The sequence below is a fragment of the Dasypus novemcinctus genome, chromosome 15 (assembly GCF_030445035.2).
Source record: "Dasypus novemcinctus isolate mDasNov1 chromosome 15, mDasNov1.1.hap2, whole genome shotgun sequence".
Taxonomy (NCBI): Eukaryota; Metazoa; Chordata; class Mammalia; order Cingulata; family Dasypodidae; genus Dasypus; species Dasypus novemcinctus.
Genome location: NC_080687.1, coordinates 53261452 through 53278562, shown reverse-complemented (window position 1 = coordinate 53278562; position 17111 = coordinate 53261452).

Sequence of the window (17111 nt, the reverse complement as noted above, 5' to 3'; positions counted from 1 at the left end):
CATTGCTTTCAATAAAATGCTTATGTAAACAATGTAGGAAATGCAAAAGTGTAACCTCATAAAAAAAGCTCATTTCCAGATACAATCTATTTACTCTTCTCAATATTAATCATTGTGAACTAGCTCAAAGGAAGAAGCTGATCCAAAATACATATCCTCAATGTGTTCTTGAGTTTTTAATACCACACACTGGGAAATACAGGTGCTAGTTTGACAATGACTTTCCTCCATCCAGATATGAGATGTTGTTAAGAAACCAGTTTGGGCAGTTCAAAGTGAAAGCCTGTGATAGGACCAGGGAATTAGGAAGAAATATCATAGATATTCGTGATACAATGGGGTGGTAAAGGGAGGTGAAGAGAAAAAGATAGAATGAAGGACATTTAAAAAAATTCTAGTGTTGAGAGATTGAATGTCATTAATTATTTCTGATGACCACATACAATGACCTTTCATTTTCTATCACACTAACAGGGGATTTCAAATACAGAGGAACATGCAGCACTTTACTCTAGGTCAGTCGTTTCCAAACCTTTGCAGCACAGTATTATATGGAGAGTTAATGTTTAAAAATACTAATGCTCCGTCTTTACTTCCAGACATTTGATTCAATCCAGTTTGGGAAGGTACAAAGAAATCTAATCCCTGGATCATTGTAATTAGTGGCCAATCCACGTATATTTGGTCTTTTTTCCCCTGATGGTCTGGGAAAGTCATATCTGTGCTTTGAAATTCTGAGGACTGAGAAAGCAAGCACTTTATTATCCCAGGATACTCTGCTTTATGGTCTATCATCAGAGAACTGTGCCTAAACTTTATTATGGAAGTAGGGCAAATTGCAGTACTGTTTCCATATCAAAGTAATATCTTATTGCTTGTATATTTAATCCATAAGGTCATTAGGTTTAATTAAATTAATTAAATTTGCCAAAAATTGTGTTAAACAATATTTATTATTATCCACATTCATTTCTCCCTTTTCTACTTTGCTGACAATATGTCGGTTTTGTTATTCAGTTGTTGATGATATTCTCTGGGAATTTAAGTACAAGAATTGATACATGAATAAACTTATCATATAAACTAATGATGATGACCCCATTATCTTTTGCCGAGGATGAGTTACACTGGGAGACCTGACCCATTTCTGACCAGTGGAAATAAGGGGAAACCATCCAGCATTTCTGGAAAAAAAAATTGCTCTATGATAGGAGAAACAGGACCCTGTGAGGTAAGCCAATCTCTTCCCTGTTTTTGGATGTTTTGTGAGTTTTATGATGCTGGGAATTTGTGATGTTTGGAACTGTGGGACTGTTTTGAAGTCACAGATGGAAAAAAGGAGATTGTCCAGCCTGAGAGTCAGCCCTGCATCAGCCTGTTGCTGAACTTTTTTTCATGAGAGAAAACATACATTATTGTTCAAGTCCCTTTTAGTCAGGTATCATTTTCTTGCAGCCAATACTCCTTTTTCTACCTATCAAGATATTTTTTACTTAATTCTTATTCAGAATTTTGACACTATAGAGTATGGCTCATGTCACTACCATACCACTTGAGTTCTTTTGTCTGTTTTTTAAGTACTGCAGCAGTATCACACTCATCTTACAGCCTATTTCCCCAAAGGTCTCAACACTTCCAGTGGATGATTTCAGCAAGAGTTATTTAAATTGTCTTCAAGAGGACTAGATTTTCCAAACTATGAGTCCTGGTGTTTTCCATATGTGTTGATTAAAATGAGCAGCCAACTAAGATGAAGTTATTAAAAACAGCAAGAATTTTAGCAGGGAAGGGCCAGTCTGACAGTAGGGAGCACCACAAAATTAAAATTACAACCTAACCAAGCTGTGCTGTCAAAATCCAGTGATTTCTGTGTTTTAACTCCTGTATGGAAAAGTGAAGAGGCTGAGGTGAAAAATATTATTTGTGGAGTCTAGAGACCAAAAGAGGCAAAGCAATTCCTAGCTAGAGGAAATTAGTTCAGTTCAGCAGGAGCTGTATGCAAGCTGCTGGGGTGGCAAGAGAGGGAAAGAGCAGATAGCTGATTAAGAAAATCCATCATTCCTGTACTCAACATCACTGTCTTGGGGAGGACCAAAAGTGCAGGGATGGTAAAATTCAAGGCAGACATATAGCCAACTCTGAAACAATACCAGGTTAGGTCCAGATCTAGGTACAAATCATCGCAGAGCTTCGGTTGCCTTCTAAATTAGAGGAAATAAGTGTACTGAACTAGGAAAGTCAGAGAGAGGCTTGAATGCAATAATACATGTAAACCACTTAGATAAATGTGCAAAAATGTTGTATGTTTAAAGTAAAATATACAGCAAAAGTACATGCTTGTTTCTCTAGAGGTATATGTAGGGGAAGAGGATGGCAATTTGGGTCCCAGAAATTATTGAATAATTTATCACTTAATTTTTTAAAAGAATGATGAACAATTTCTGATGACCATTCTGCTTACCTCAGTAAAGAGAAAATACATAGAGAAAGACCTGTAGTAAGTCAGTTTGTTAACTGAAACTCTTAGAGAAAATCTTGTGTAATTAATGCACAAATAGACATAAGGCTTATGGTATTTTCTAAACTGTAGAGTATCAAAATGATATTTCTCATTTTTATTCTGATAGTAAAATATGTCACCGTCCTTAAAGTAGTGATTGTTTTTGCCCCTCAGGGGACATTTGGCAATGCCTGGAGACATTTTACTTTGTCACAACTGGGTGGGGGGACCTCTGGCATGACGTGGGCGGAGGCCAGGGCTGGGAAACACCCTTCACTGCACAGGATTGATTTACTCCTTCTACCCCAGTCAAAGAAACATCCATTGCAAAATGTCAATAGTGCTGTTTAAGAAACTCTGCCATATAGTAACCCAATTTGTTTGTAAAAAGAATTATTACTGCGTGTTTTGTGAACTCACATGGGAGAATAAAGGTAGGTAGCAAACATAAATATTCTGTAGGCAAGCAGTGGGTAATAGGAGAAAAAGCAAGCCTTGCTAATCACTAAGTGTGTTCTGTACTCCAAAGCCTATTATTTACATAAGAGAATTTATTTCCTGAGTAGTTACTTACATTGACTAAATCTATGGGCTTTAAATGGCATATTCAACTGAAATAAAAAATTTAGGGCTCTTAAACCAATCCATATTCCTTGGGACCATCAGTTAAATATCAGTATCAAATTAGTTATTTTTGATTATTTCGGGGTTCTTGGCAGATAAATAACTTTTAAATTATGAAGTCTGAAATGGTGGTAATAATATTTATTTTATATGGTAACATACTCAAAAGTGTATTTATTTGTAGTGAAGTGTGCAAATTTGTATAGACTTTTGATATCTGATGAGATAGAAATAGATTTATGGATATTCTTCATTCTAGACACACTTGGATATATAAGCTTATGACATAAATGATACAAACATCATTTTAATCACAACAAATCTCTGCTTTTACATGATTTCTCTGAATAGAACAGAACAAAAGCTTTTGTACTACAAAAGCACAAACAAAAATCTTATCTTGACTGTATTTGCAATTATGATTACTCTGAAAGAGCGTAGGTATTTTCTTTGTTCCCTGTGTAAATCTGACACAGTTGCAAATATAATCACTAGAGGATATACAACCTTGACCTTATTAAAAGTATATATATGTATCTTCATTGGCCAGGGCTACCATAAGAAATACAACACATTGGTTGCTTAAACAACAGCAATTTAGGAGGATGGGAGTCCAAAATCAGTTTAGGAGGATGGGAGTCCAAAATCAAAGTGTTGCCTAGGCCATGACATTCTGAGAATCCGCTGTCACACAGAGATCTCTCTCTCTTTCTGTTCCCTCCTCTGAACAGAGAACATGTCCAATTTCCTTTCCTGATAGGGAATTCAGCCATATTTAAGGCCGACCCTCATTCAGTTTAGCACACTTTCATTAAAAACATCTATTTGTTGATTTTGGATGCAATCACCTGTAGATGAAATCAAATGGTTATAGGTGCAAATCCACCTATGAAATACCATAACTGTAGCAATCAGGCCAGTGCTTTCTTGACCAAACAACTTGACTCCTTAACAGCATGTATTTTTGTTGTTGTTGTTGGCATTATGGTTTTATTTATTTATTTTTAAAATGTTAACATTCAAAAAATATGAGGTCCCCATTATGAGGTCCCTATATACTGCTGAGGGTAGGGAGAGGGAAGAAGAGATATGATGTGGGGGCATTTTCAGGACTTGGAGTTGTCCTGGGTAATGCAGGGACAGATGCTGGACGTTGTATGTCCTGTCATGGCCCACTGGGTAGACTGGGGAGAGTGTAAACTACAATGTAAACCATTATCCATGTGGTGCAGCAGTGCTCCAAAGTGTATTCACCAAATGTGATGAACGTCCCACGATGATGAAAACAGTATGTATTTTTAAAGTTTATTGTTCCAAATTATATAAGAGGGTAAGAGGTCCACAGTGAAATGCATTCTGACTAATTCAAGTCTCTTGAGCTGCAGTGAAAGAATATTTCTCTATGCCTCTTTATCCATGTGGTGCAGCAGTGCTCCAAAGTGTATTCACCAAATGTGATGAACGTCCCACGATAATGACAACAGTATGTATTTTTAAAGTTTATTGTTCCAAATTATATAAGAGGGTAAGAGGTCCACAGTGAAATGCATTCTGACTAATTCAAGTCTCTTGAGCTGCAGTGAAAGAATATTTCTCTATGCCTCTTTTCCTCTTGAATGATAGCTGAGACTTGCAGGACTAGAACTGTTGATCCCACAGCCTTTCGGTGAGCTGAAATTTCTCATTCACTTCCAGGGCCTACAATCTGCTGTGTTTGTTGGAAATTGAATATAGCTTTTCAATATGGGTCTTCCTCACTCTGTCAGCCAAGTGCAAAACGAGGGGAAGACCTAGAAGCAAAGTTATGAGGACATTCTTGAATGCCCGTAGATTTGGCTGTCCATTAAACTCCCTAGTACTGAGTTACCCATAAGTAGAAAAATTCAAACATGGAACACTTTCGATATTTTAAAGTTAATCAAGCATTTTAAAAGTCTCAGGCACAGGAAATCTTTAGGCTTTCTGCCATGCCCGACATTTTTAATCAGTGTTTTATGCTACCTTTTCCCAAGTTATATGAGGGGAAATAAATATCACTAGCAAAAATGCATAGGAATTACAGAAAATATGTATCTTAGCCTGTTCTCATATAAAATTTATGTATAATGTGAATTTTCCAGTTGATTTTATGAGAATACATTGTGCTTTTATTGATTTATCTTAAAATTTTAATAAAGGAAATAGTTCCTGACTGGCTGAAATTACAAATATTTATGTATAAATCTATTTTTTTATATTATTCCACCATTATTGTTTTAAATTTAGTGCTTCTGGTAGGCAGAAAATTTGTCAGTTAAAGATTTCCACATCCTAGTAACTGGTACCTGTAAATATTTTATATTATATGGAGGAGAAAGAAATCTAAGAGTGCAGGTGCAATGAAAGTTGCTCATCAATGACCTTAAAATGGGGAGATTATTCTGAATTTTCCAGGAGGGTTCAATGTAATCATTAGGGTATTTAAATGGGGAAATGAAGGCAGAAGAAACGGGCTGAGATATGAGGACAGAGGAAGTCAGCATAGGATGATGTAAGAAAAACACAACTAATCATTACTGGCTTTAAAGAGGGAACAGGCCTACAGCCCAAGAAGGCATGCAGCTTCTAGAAGCTGTGAAAGGTGAGAAAATAATTCTCCCCTAGAACCCCCAAAGAAGAGGGTAGCCTTGCCAACACCTTGATTTCAGCAATGCGATATGTTTGCCTGGTTCTAAGCCACTAGCCTGTTGTATTGGTCTTATATTTTTTGGTGCAAATAAAATGTAACTCAAAACAATGTAGGTAAACTCTTATGAAGGGCAAATGCTGTTCAGCCTCAGCATTGACTAGAATCATGGATTCAAACAAAACCAAAGTGTTTTTCTCTCCAACTCAAATCTCTGCTTCTCTCTACATTGTCTTTGTTATCTCATATGGTTTCTTCTCCACACTTGGAGACATACCACAAGACATCAGGCTGATCCCAGACACAAAGAATCTCCAAATAGAATTTCCATTTGAAAAAAAAAAGCACCCCATGTAAGTGCCCAGTGGGCCTGTTACAGTCCCTTGCCTAGAGTGTATCATGTTTGTAGGGCTTCAATGAAGGAAGAAGGATGGGGACAAGTGGGATAATGTTCAAAAGAATGTGTATCTTGCACCGTAACAAGGGGGAAAGGATGCTAGAGAATGAAAGTAGAATCTAAAACACAGGGATTCATGAATCCTTAATATACAGAATGAAAAACAGATCAATACTGTCATTCCAGATTTTAGGAATGATGGTGAAAAAAATCAGGTAAGTATATAAACTATTAAAAATAAGAAAAGAAATATATATGTTAGTTCCAATCACTAAAATTGTCATCGAAAATTGGTTTAAGTGTTGAAGGAAAAGGAAGTAATTGGAAAGTCAAGGTTTAACACTTTGAGTTTTAGGCTATTATGAGTTTTGAAGTACTTTATGTAATGAGTAGCTAGTGCTTTGGAAACATTAGGTTACCAAGATTTAGTCTGATCTGATATAGGAATGATTGCAATGAAGCAAAGGTAAATTAGACAGTCTAATTAGTCTTCTTCCATTTCTTTACGAAAAGGAATTTCATTACATCTATGTTTGGTTACCTTCAGTGTTATCTATATTTTTTTATTGTGTGAGCTGTTCCTATGATTAGGGTCTTTTGAGACAAGTAATCTGGCACATTCAAAAGTTTTTTGTTTTTTGAGACCTTATTTTGAATATCTTTTTTTCTTGACAGCTATTCTGCTTATCTTTCAAACATCCCCTAGGGTGTTACTCCTTTTTAGTATTTGAAGGTTTAACTTGAATACAGATAAAGAAAGACAGTGTTTCTTAGTAGATTTTCAAGGTTGCTTTAAGGCTCTTTGACATTCTATCCTTACCTTATGCAACTTTGAACCAGAGAATTATAAAAGCCTCATTTACTGACAATGATTATTTCCATAAACCTCTCTGTAAAATAGTAATTTGAAAGAACGTTATAAAAACATGATAAACTGCAGTTCTTTTTCAAAATTAAGAAAACACTCAGTTCTCTAGATATAATTATTTTTACAAAATTTCAAAAATGTTTTATAGAGTCATTGTTGACAAACAAATTTGTCCTGTCTTCAACATAAATCGATTTTAATGACCAAGAAGTATATATTCAGTTTGTTCATGTTCAAAAAGAAATATGTTACTTTATTATTTACAACAATATATTTCATTGTTAAAGTTTGATTTATAATTGTATACTTACCCTCCTAAATGTTTGGAGTACTATAATTTTTACCTGATTTTGTTTTATGTTATAAAATTAATAAAAATCAGAATTTAAACAAAAATGATAAAGCAATATCTACTTGAAAAACTTAGCATGTATTCTAGTAATTAATGCAAACAGTACTATAATCACACTTTGAAGAGCCTAGATATATTTTTAAATCTTTTTAAAAGACAATGTATGCTTTAAAAGTAGTGTACAGCTAAAATTAAACCCTGGAGCTTTTCAGAGAATTTTATTTTAAGGGATATATTTAACAAGCAAATTTGATACTTCTATAGTATGAGAAAATGAAGAAAAGCATGAGATCTCTCTTTACTTCATGACATACCAAATATGGTCTTGATATTGAGCTCCACGTGAGTTACTGGACTTTGAGATATATACAGTACCTGGTAAGGACTTCAGGTTTTCTTCCTTTGTGGAAGGGGAGAGTACAGGAAGTCATATAAGAGAGAATCATTATATAAGATTTGCTGGAAGTTTTAGATTTAGCTAAAAGCTTTTCCACACAAGATTATCTAATCTCTCTTTTTTCTCTAGTTGGATATTGATTCTTAGTGCTTTGGCAGCTGGGTCTCTGAATTTTTGTAGGAGTCACACTCCCTTCCCTTTACGGACAGCTAACAGCCACAAGGAACTTTCATATGAGTGAGAAATAATTTCTTTTTTGTCAATCCATTGAAATGTGGAGATTCGTTAGAGTAGTTATTATATCTTCATTATAATACTCTACTCATTTTGTCCATCAGCCTCTATTACCCAATAAATATAGTGCTCTGAGACCAAATTTATTGAATTCCTGAATATCACCTATTTTTAGAATTTTCACTAGAAATCATTGATCAAATTTTAGTCTTCATCAATTCCATTCATCTGCCCCATGAGATATAAGGTCCTCTAATCAGAAACTTAGTGGGCCTCACCATCCCCAAATCCTCAAGATTGAGGATTTGAACAATCCTAGTAATGGAACAATTCTAGTAATGGAAGAACCTGTATCACTGATATAAAGGCAGTGACCACCAGAGGATCTGAGGGGAAGGAGATGGAAGAATAGGGGTAACATGGGGCATTTGGGGGACATTGGAATAGTCCTGCATGACACTGCAGTGATAGATACAGGCCATTATACATTTTGTCAAAACCTATAAAATTGTATGGTGCAAAGAATAAACTATAAGTTAAACTATAGACCATGGTTAGAAGCAATGATTCAATGTATGTTCATCAATTGTAACAAATGTTCCACACTAATGAAATATGTTGTTAATGGGGGCAATTGTGGGAGGGGAAGAGGTGGATGTATATGGGAATCCCTTATATTTTTGGTGTAACATTTATGTAATCTAAACCTTCCTTAAAAACAAAAAAATAAAAAAAATTTAAAAAATGTAGTCATCAGAGTTTTTTTGAGATTAATAATGACTTTTGTGATGAAAAATATAAAGAGTAGAAAACTTAGAAAAGAGAAATAGGTGAAGAAGAAAATAAGAAGTCCTGTCAAAAAATGATTTTTCTCTTTAGGGTGTATGTGGCCACCAGTTACCCACTATTTCAGTAACAGAGAAAATCTACTCTTGTCACAACAGAAGTTTTCCTTCCACCATAGTATATTGACTGGGGGAAAAATGGCGAGATTTGAAGTAATAGCTGTCTACACTGTATCTGCCTAGCTGTCAGAAAAAGAAAGGTGGTACATGCTTGGATCCCTGTGTAAATTGATGAATTGATTAGGTTTAGGAATAGGATTGGTATTTCTTTCCTGGTGTCCATAACATTGCATACTTTGACATTTGACTTCTATAGTAAAAGGAGAAGGCAAAAATCCATTGGTGACAATGCTTTAGAGAAGAAATCTGCCTCTTTTTGTTACAGTTAATTTTATTCTTTAGTTAAATATATATTACATTACCTTCAATATTCCCTTCATTAATATTTCTGACCCTCTAGATTGCTCTTACACCTGAAGTTCCCATTGCTAGCCATTTAGTTCATGACGCCTCTGGAAAAAATATTCAGTCTCATGGTAAATTGAATCATGCCCTCCACAAAAAAATATTCAAGTGTAACTTCCAGTCCTGCAGGTATGAACTCATTGTAAGTAGGATCTACTAAGATTCTATATGGATAAGACCAAATTGAATCAGTGTGTGAATGAATCCAATATGGTTGACATTCTTAGAAGCAGAAGAAATTTGGACATAGCAGTAGAAGTCACAGAAGGAGAGTGAGAAAGATCACCTTGTGATGGGTTGCAGAGAATGAGCTACCACCAGAACACTACAGACTTTAAAAATTGTGGCCTGCTGATACTTTGATGCTGACTTTTATCCTCCAAAATTGAGACAATAAATTCCTGTTGTTTAAGCCATCCAAATTTATGCTTCTACTTGTAATGCAAAAATCTAGCCTTGTTTAATTTTCAATAATTATTTCTGGAAGCCTTCATGAAATAAGCTTTTGTGAAATAAAGTTTGCCTGACCTGTGATCAAAAACACCAGGGCTTCTTACATTTGAAGACCTGATTTCTTTTTCTCCTCTTTCCCTTATGTCACCAACCCCACCACAGGTTTTCCCTCTGTGGAGCATCAATAATGATGGAATTGCTGAACTGTAGTCACCGCAGCAACACCACAAGGCTGTATGGTTTGGGGAGCCTCAGTGTGCAGATACATGGTGGGATCCACATGGAAGTAAGGAAAATGTCATAATAATCAATGGGCATCTTAGATGTTCCTAAAGACAGTCCTGTATATTGACATGGGCTTCCAAATTCTTAGAGACTTTAGAAGAAATAATTTCTTTGAATATTTATTTATATTCATCTATTCCTCTAATCATCTGACTCATATTTAAAAGAAAAATAATACTATTATTTATTTATCTTACTATTATATCAGAATATTGATTAACACATGTTTTTAGTCAAATAAAATGTTTATGGAATGCATCACTGTTTTGTCAGAATACTATGTGTAGTAGATTAGATATTTTCTATTTTGCAGATTAGTAATTTCAGGTTAGAAAAGTGATCGGATTCACCTAGATCAGAATTTGTCTGACTTGCAAGATAACTGCTTGAGTTAGTGGTAGAGAAAATGAGAACATAGGGCATCTGCATGATTATTAGTCTGTGCAACCAGAAAGCTTATAAAAAGCTGTTTAGTCAGTGGTTATAAAAAAGCACATTTCAAATGTTACTCCTTCAATGGTCTTTATCCATCTTTTCATTCTTAATGCAAATAAATGTAGTATAACAATATTTGTCTTTTCTATGCAAGTAACAGACTGTTGTTAGAACAATTGCAGTATCAATTTCTATTCAGAGAATATATGCCATTGGCAAGGCATTCATATATGAGAGAAATTCTCTGGAGCTGAGGTTCACACATCAAAGAATAGATTGAAGTAGAAATTGCCTAAATGAATAAATGAAAAGTTTTATCATTTTACTAGATGAAATATTTTGACTCTATATTGTGTTTGGACATAAATATTTATTATAAATGCAATATTTCAAATATTTCTATTCACCACAAGCACCTGTGGCTGAATGATAAGGATTTGGTTGTAATTATTTGTCTAAAATTTGTTTGAAGGTTGATGCTAAAGAAATTTTCTAGCCATTGTCTTATGCTGAACAAACGAAATTTAGATGATGCCATTCTAAATAGACAGAACTAAAAGCTAATATTAGACACTGCTAAAATTCTGCTTTCCCACATAGACGCTCATCATCAATGATGAAACCCATTTAAATTTAGAAAATCTTATAATAACACCGATAAATTCTTAGCTTCTCAGAGGCACAATCAGTTCACCCTATTAACTTTTTCTAACAGAAATGTTAAAATCCAATAAGGTTCTACTTTCTTTCCAGTAAATTAAAGGTAAATAGTTCTTCCAATTTTGTTCATAGATGTTGGGCAACCATGAAATAATTGACTCCTTTAAATTATAAATTACATGTACAATACACAAAGCACCTAAAAAACAAAACTAAAAAAAGTGAATATGACAAAGTCACAGATCTTCAGACTTAATATTTGTATAGTTTCAGCAGAAAGAATTGTGAAAAGCAGGCATGTTGCCATGGAGTAGATGATGTTTGAGGCGGGAGATGCCGTAGGTAGAAGTGCAGTACTCCTCAGCATTCTCCACAGAATTTGGAGTTATACTGAAAATGACTTCTACCCTCATTAAGTTATCATAAAAAATTGCTAAGTAACATGATCTTTTAGTTTTCAGTGAAATAATATTTAAGGATGTTTTCCATGTTTACCTTAGTGATGTTAAGCCTTATTTTTTTACAGTCTAGATTATGCAAAGGAAATAATAAGTACATTTCTATGTTCTATTAAACTACTATGTGTAGTTGGCTTATCCTTCCATCAATAATTCAAGCTTTGTAAGGCAAGGCCTTCCTCCCAGTGCCTATTTCTTGTTTTGTACACTGTAGAGGTTTTAATTAAGAATCCATGAAATTCTGACTCCTGAGTTTCTTTTCTATGTAGTTGTTAACAGAAGTAGGAAAAGATTATGGAGTGCAGATATGAAACTTACCTTGGGAAATAGTCGTGGAAATTAACAGGTGTCATACAGGGAAGTAAATGAAGGAAGTCTCAAATTTCCATTTTTCTTTGTTTCTAGCTATGGCGAGTAAAGTCCTGTTTTAAACACTCCTTTGCTTTACTTAGAATTTTTCCTTCAGTATTTTTTTTCAAATAATCATAACCAATTCCAGACTGATTTGCACGTAAGATGTGATTGCCCTCTGCCTGCCTGGAAGGATTTGCCCCCATTTAAAATTGTGCAATACATGAATGATTACATTTAAGTTGGGGGATGGGACCATGAATTGGCTGAAAAAGGGATTAATTGTACAAATTTCAGTTTTTTTATCTTGTTGATGAGAAATATAGACAAAACATAATGATATGTCAGGCAAAATGGTATTTTATTAACTTTGGTTAAATATGAAATTAAAAAGTTCAAACAATATTCTAGGGAATATAAGCACATGGATCCTGAAGTCAGACCTGCTGGGTTCAAAATTTGCCTTTACTACTTACTAGCTCTATGGCATTTGAGTAATATGCATAATCTCCCTCTACCTTGGTTTCCTCACATATAAAATAGAAATAATATCTGTAGTATCAAAGAATGTATGGAAAATTATAAGTGCTGTTTAGTTGCAAGCTGTTAATCTGGGGGAAAATGATGGCCTATATGACAAAATTTTCCTGATAAATAATGAAGATGTATTAAGTTGTACTTGTTAAATCTGATATGTATCTTAATTAATCATAATTAGGACCTCCATCCTTATGGACTTATGTGGGATAGAATGGGCCACATGTCCCATGACAGACTAACAAAAAAAAATCATTTTATGTGTAAACTGCTGACCAAAAATTTTTAATCACATTTTATATATTATGAAAATATTTTAGATTTTTTTGCCACTCAGATAAATATCATGTTAATTGGGGAGAATTGTTTCAGTACAGGCATACACCGAAAGTACAGCTCTCTTTAGACTGGCACAATCCATTTTATTTTGTTTTGTTTTTTCTCTCTGTCAGGATGCTACTCCTTACCTCCTTTTACATCTTAGCATAAAGATCTCAGAGTGACCTACCCTAAGACCCATAAGATCATTTGAAGTAGCTATAATTGCTTGGGTTTTCTTTAAAGTTCTTGTAACCAACTGAAACCTGAAATTATCACTTCTTTTTGGCCTTCTCACTTATTTCTGTCACTCTGAAGATAATGGAAGCTTCCGTCTTTAATCTTTATATTTGCAGTGTCTAACACAATAGCAGACACATAGTACCTACTCAACAACTATTTGTTGAATAAATGAATATTGTCAATTCGTTATGTTGCTGTTTCTATTTTGAAATGCATGCTTTTGGTCTTTTGAGTCTCCTAGATTTCATCTAGAAATTCTGTATCTTATATTTTGCATTTTCAGCTCAGTCTCAAATACTTTTTCTCCCTCCCTCCCTTGTTCTTTGCCCCACACTTAGTTTTTCTCAAGACTCCCACTGCTTCATGAGGCTGACCTAGGTTAATTGCCTTCCCAAGTCCAAATGACCTAGAACTCAAGATGATTTATATGCAGTAGAGAAGAGAGTCATTTATTCTTATTTGGACAAATGAAAGTTCTATACAAAGACAATATGCTTGTTTGATAGAGAATGTGGTTAATTGATTTGTTAGAATATAACACTATCTGCATGTTTTTTAGATGTTTCATCACTCACACAAAATCTCAGTCAATAACTGCCATTTTCCATTGAACTTTTGACTATTATAACTCAGGGCTTAATTATCTACCTTTTACCAAAAGGTGGTGAAATAATGAATACATAAAGATGTGAGTCCCATGCCAAAAATATTATTTATTTATAGCTATAGAGCCCTAATTCTGTTAATATGGAAAGGATAGTCTCTTTTAATGTATATTTCTATAACTTTCATTCTGTTGCCTATTTCTGCTCAGTAAGATGCTGTACCCTTGTCTACTTATATTCAAGTAAGTGCTAGGTAGTTATTGGTTTAACTCCATTTTCTTCATGTACATGTGTTTATACACTGTCATTCTTATTATCATACAAGAACTGTGATACAGATATACCATATCATTCCATCAGTGATATTTAAATATAAGACATATAGATTGTCGTTACCTCATAACTGATACTCATTGCAGAATGAAAAAACAAATCCTCTTAAAACTTCACCTATTTCAATATTGCTTACTTATTTTGTAGACAGTTTTTCTGAATTGTATATTTGTTCATGTACATATTAATTGACATACACTTATATTTACCAGATCCTTTTCCTACCCTGTAGGTGGGAGAAAGGAAATCATCAGTCAGAGCTTTATGTTCTTGATATATTTCTACTATAAGAATACCTTTTATATTTCCATAATTAAATTTCTTATTTACAATCTTCCTGCACTGCCATCTCTGCTTTAATTTTAAATGTCTTCTCCAATTTTAACTTAATCCTTCCCCAGTTCTCTTTTTTCCTTTCCAAAAAAACATGCACTGATGAATAAATTCAGTTAGCAAAAAATATGGATCTATCGAACCCTTAAAATTTAATCACCATATATTACTCTTAAGTATAGGCAATAGTCTGCTTTCATTGAAAATGAACTCATAAGCAAGACCTTGTTAATCATTTATTTACCTTAATTGCATTCAAAACAGCCAAGCATTCAAAAAAGCCAAGAAGGCAGTTGGTCTTGACATATAAAAGTAATTGATTTGAGTATGTTAGAGAATGTTGCTGTTTATAATTGTAAATTTTGTTCAAATAAGAAACCCAGTATATCTGAATTCAATACTAAAGAAAATGTCTACCTAATTTACTAAAAAGAAAAAGTACTTAAATCAATTGAGAGCGCTTAGAAACCAGCTAATGATTAAACATTTCAGAGATACGCAATATGTTCTCCTCTAGAAGAAATAGGCTTGCAGCCTTTGCTTATATATTGAGCACTTCATAAAATGCAACTTTGCTATACTTTTGCCATCTGTGCTTCATATGACCTTTCTAAAGTTAATCAACTGGTTGCTTTGGGAAGGATAATTAAAATTATGGCCTGTGCTTGTATTAACATTTCTGTTCACCAAGTAATGATTTTTTTCTCTTCCTGCACATCTTAAGGTAAGTTAAAACATCCAAAAATCTTCCTAAGGCTGGAATTGTGACAAGTTACATGGTAGTTTACTTTCAATTATCCAAGACTTTTAGGTTTTAAACTCTATTTCGTAAGTGCAACTAATAAGGTCAACCACCATCAAACAGAGAACAGAAATGTCAGCATGGGCTAAATATGACAATTTGCTCATTATTCACTGTCAAGAACTAGCTTATGAACTTTCAATGCTAATTCATAATGAGAAACCCCACAGAAATAGTAAATGAAATAATTAGAATAAATGAGAATGATCTAAGTAACAAAGTGATGTGTTTCATCTCTATGACTTTACGACTTTTGAAATAATATATATAAATTTTAAAATAATTCATTTAAAGTAATGCCTATGACCTTTGTAATTACTATCTTTCATAATCTATACTTCTTTAGTCACTAGTTTCTAGATTAAGATGAGTCAGCCCGTCATTATTTCCTTGCAGAACTGCAGGTATAATGTTAAGTTTAAACATAAGAAACTCTTATTAAAAAAGAAGTTTTTATTTATTTATTAAATTTGCTTATTTTTCAAAATTTCTGCTGCTTCTCAACTCTGTATAACCTTTTACTTAATACTGCTGACTCTTAGATGTTCCAGAGGTCGCATCTGCTCTTAAAGAGGTGTGGAAGGGACTGAGGTTTGAGAGAAACACCTGGATGAACTTTGCTGTAAATGACTGTATATATTGCTGAGTCTTTTCACCTGCTGCCCAAAGGCCCACTCTGTTGACAACAGCAACATGCTTCCTGCTGCCCCTTGGGTTAAGATTCTTTCTTACAGTAAAATAACAGCAAACAACCCTACTAAAAGAACAATACTAAGCAGTGTTTTGCTTTCAGTGAAAATCTCAACAGTGAAGAGTCAAATACAAGGAAAGAGTTTTGTTAAATAATGGTAAATAAACATTGAAACAAAGCGTATGTCACTCAAAGTAGGCTACCTAGGATTTATAATTGGATCTGCTTGATGTCTGAAGCAATGTAACCTTCTGCAAGTTATTTATCCTATTGGAATACAATCTTTACATATATATATACACTAATAAATATGTTGTTTTAGATGATAGATTCTGAAATCAGTTTGGGCTATTTCATGTTTTTATCCCTTAAACTGTGCATGATTTCTTGACTTGAATTTTTCAATTTTATCTCAATGTTTTATGAAAACTATTATCACATCTTTAAAATTATTTTTAAATAGAATTTAATTGGCATCTGTATTAGCTACTTTTGCTGCCATAACAGATTATGAAAAACTACTGGCTTAAAATAACACATATTTATTATTTTACATTTCTGAAGGACAGAAGTCAAACACTGGTCTTACTTGACTAAAATCAAGGTGGCCCCCCCCTTTCTGGAGACCCCAAGGAAGAATTTCTTTTCTTGTGTTTTTCCAGTTTCTAGAGGTTGCTAGCATTCCTTAGCTGGCAGCAACTTCAGTGAGTTAAGCCTATCTTTTTTTTTTTTTATGTTACATTACATTATGTTACATTAAAAAAATATACCCCCCACTCCCTCACCCTACTCCTCCCATATCAACAACCTCTTTCAACATCATGGCACATTCATTGAGTTTAGTGAATACATTTTGGAACACTGCTGCACCACATGGATAACGGTTTACATTGTAGTATACACTCTCCCCCCGCTCCACCCAGTGGGCCATGGCAGGACATACAATGTCCAGCATCTGTCCCTGCAGTACCACCCAGGACAACTCCAAGTCCTGAAAATGCCCCCACATCATATCTCTTCTTCCCTCTCCCTACCCTCAGCAGCTATGTGGCCACTTTCTTCACATCAATGCTACATTTCTTCCATTACTAATCACAATAGTTCCATAGTAGAATATCAGTAAGTCCACTCTAATCCATACTCTATTCCTCCCTCCTGTGGACCGTGTGACGGTTATGTCCATTCCACCTTTATATTGAGAGGGGGCTTAGATTTCACATGGATGATGGATGCAATTCTCTTGCTTGCAGTTGCAGGCAC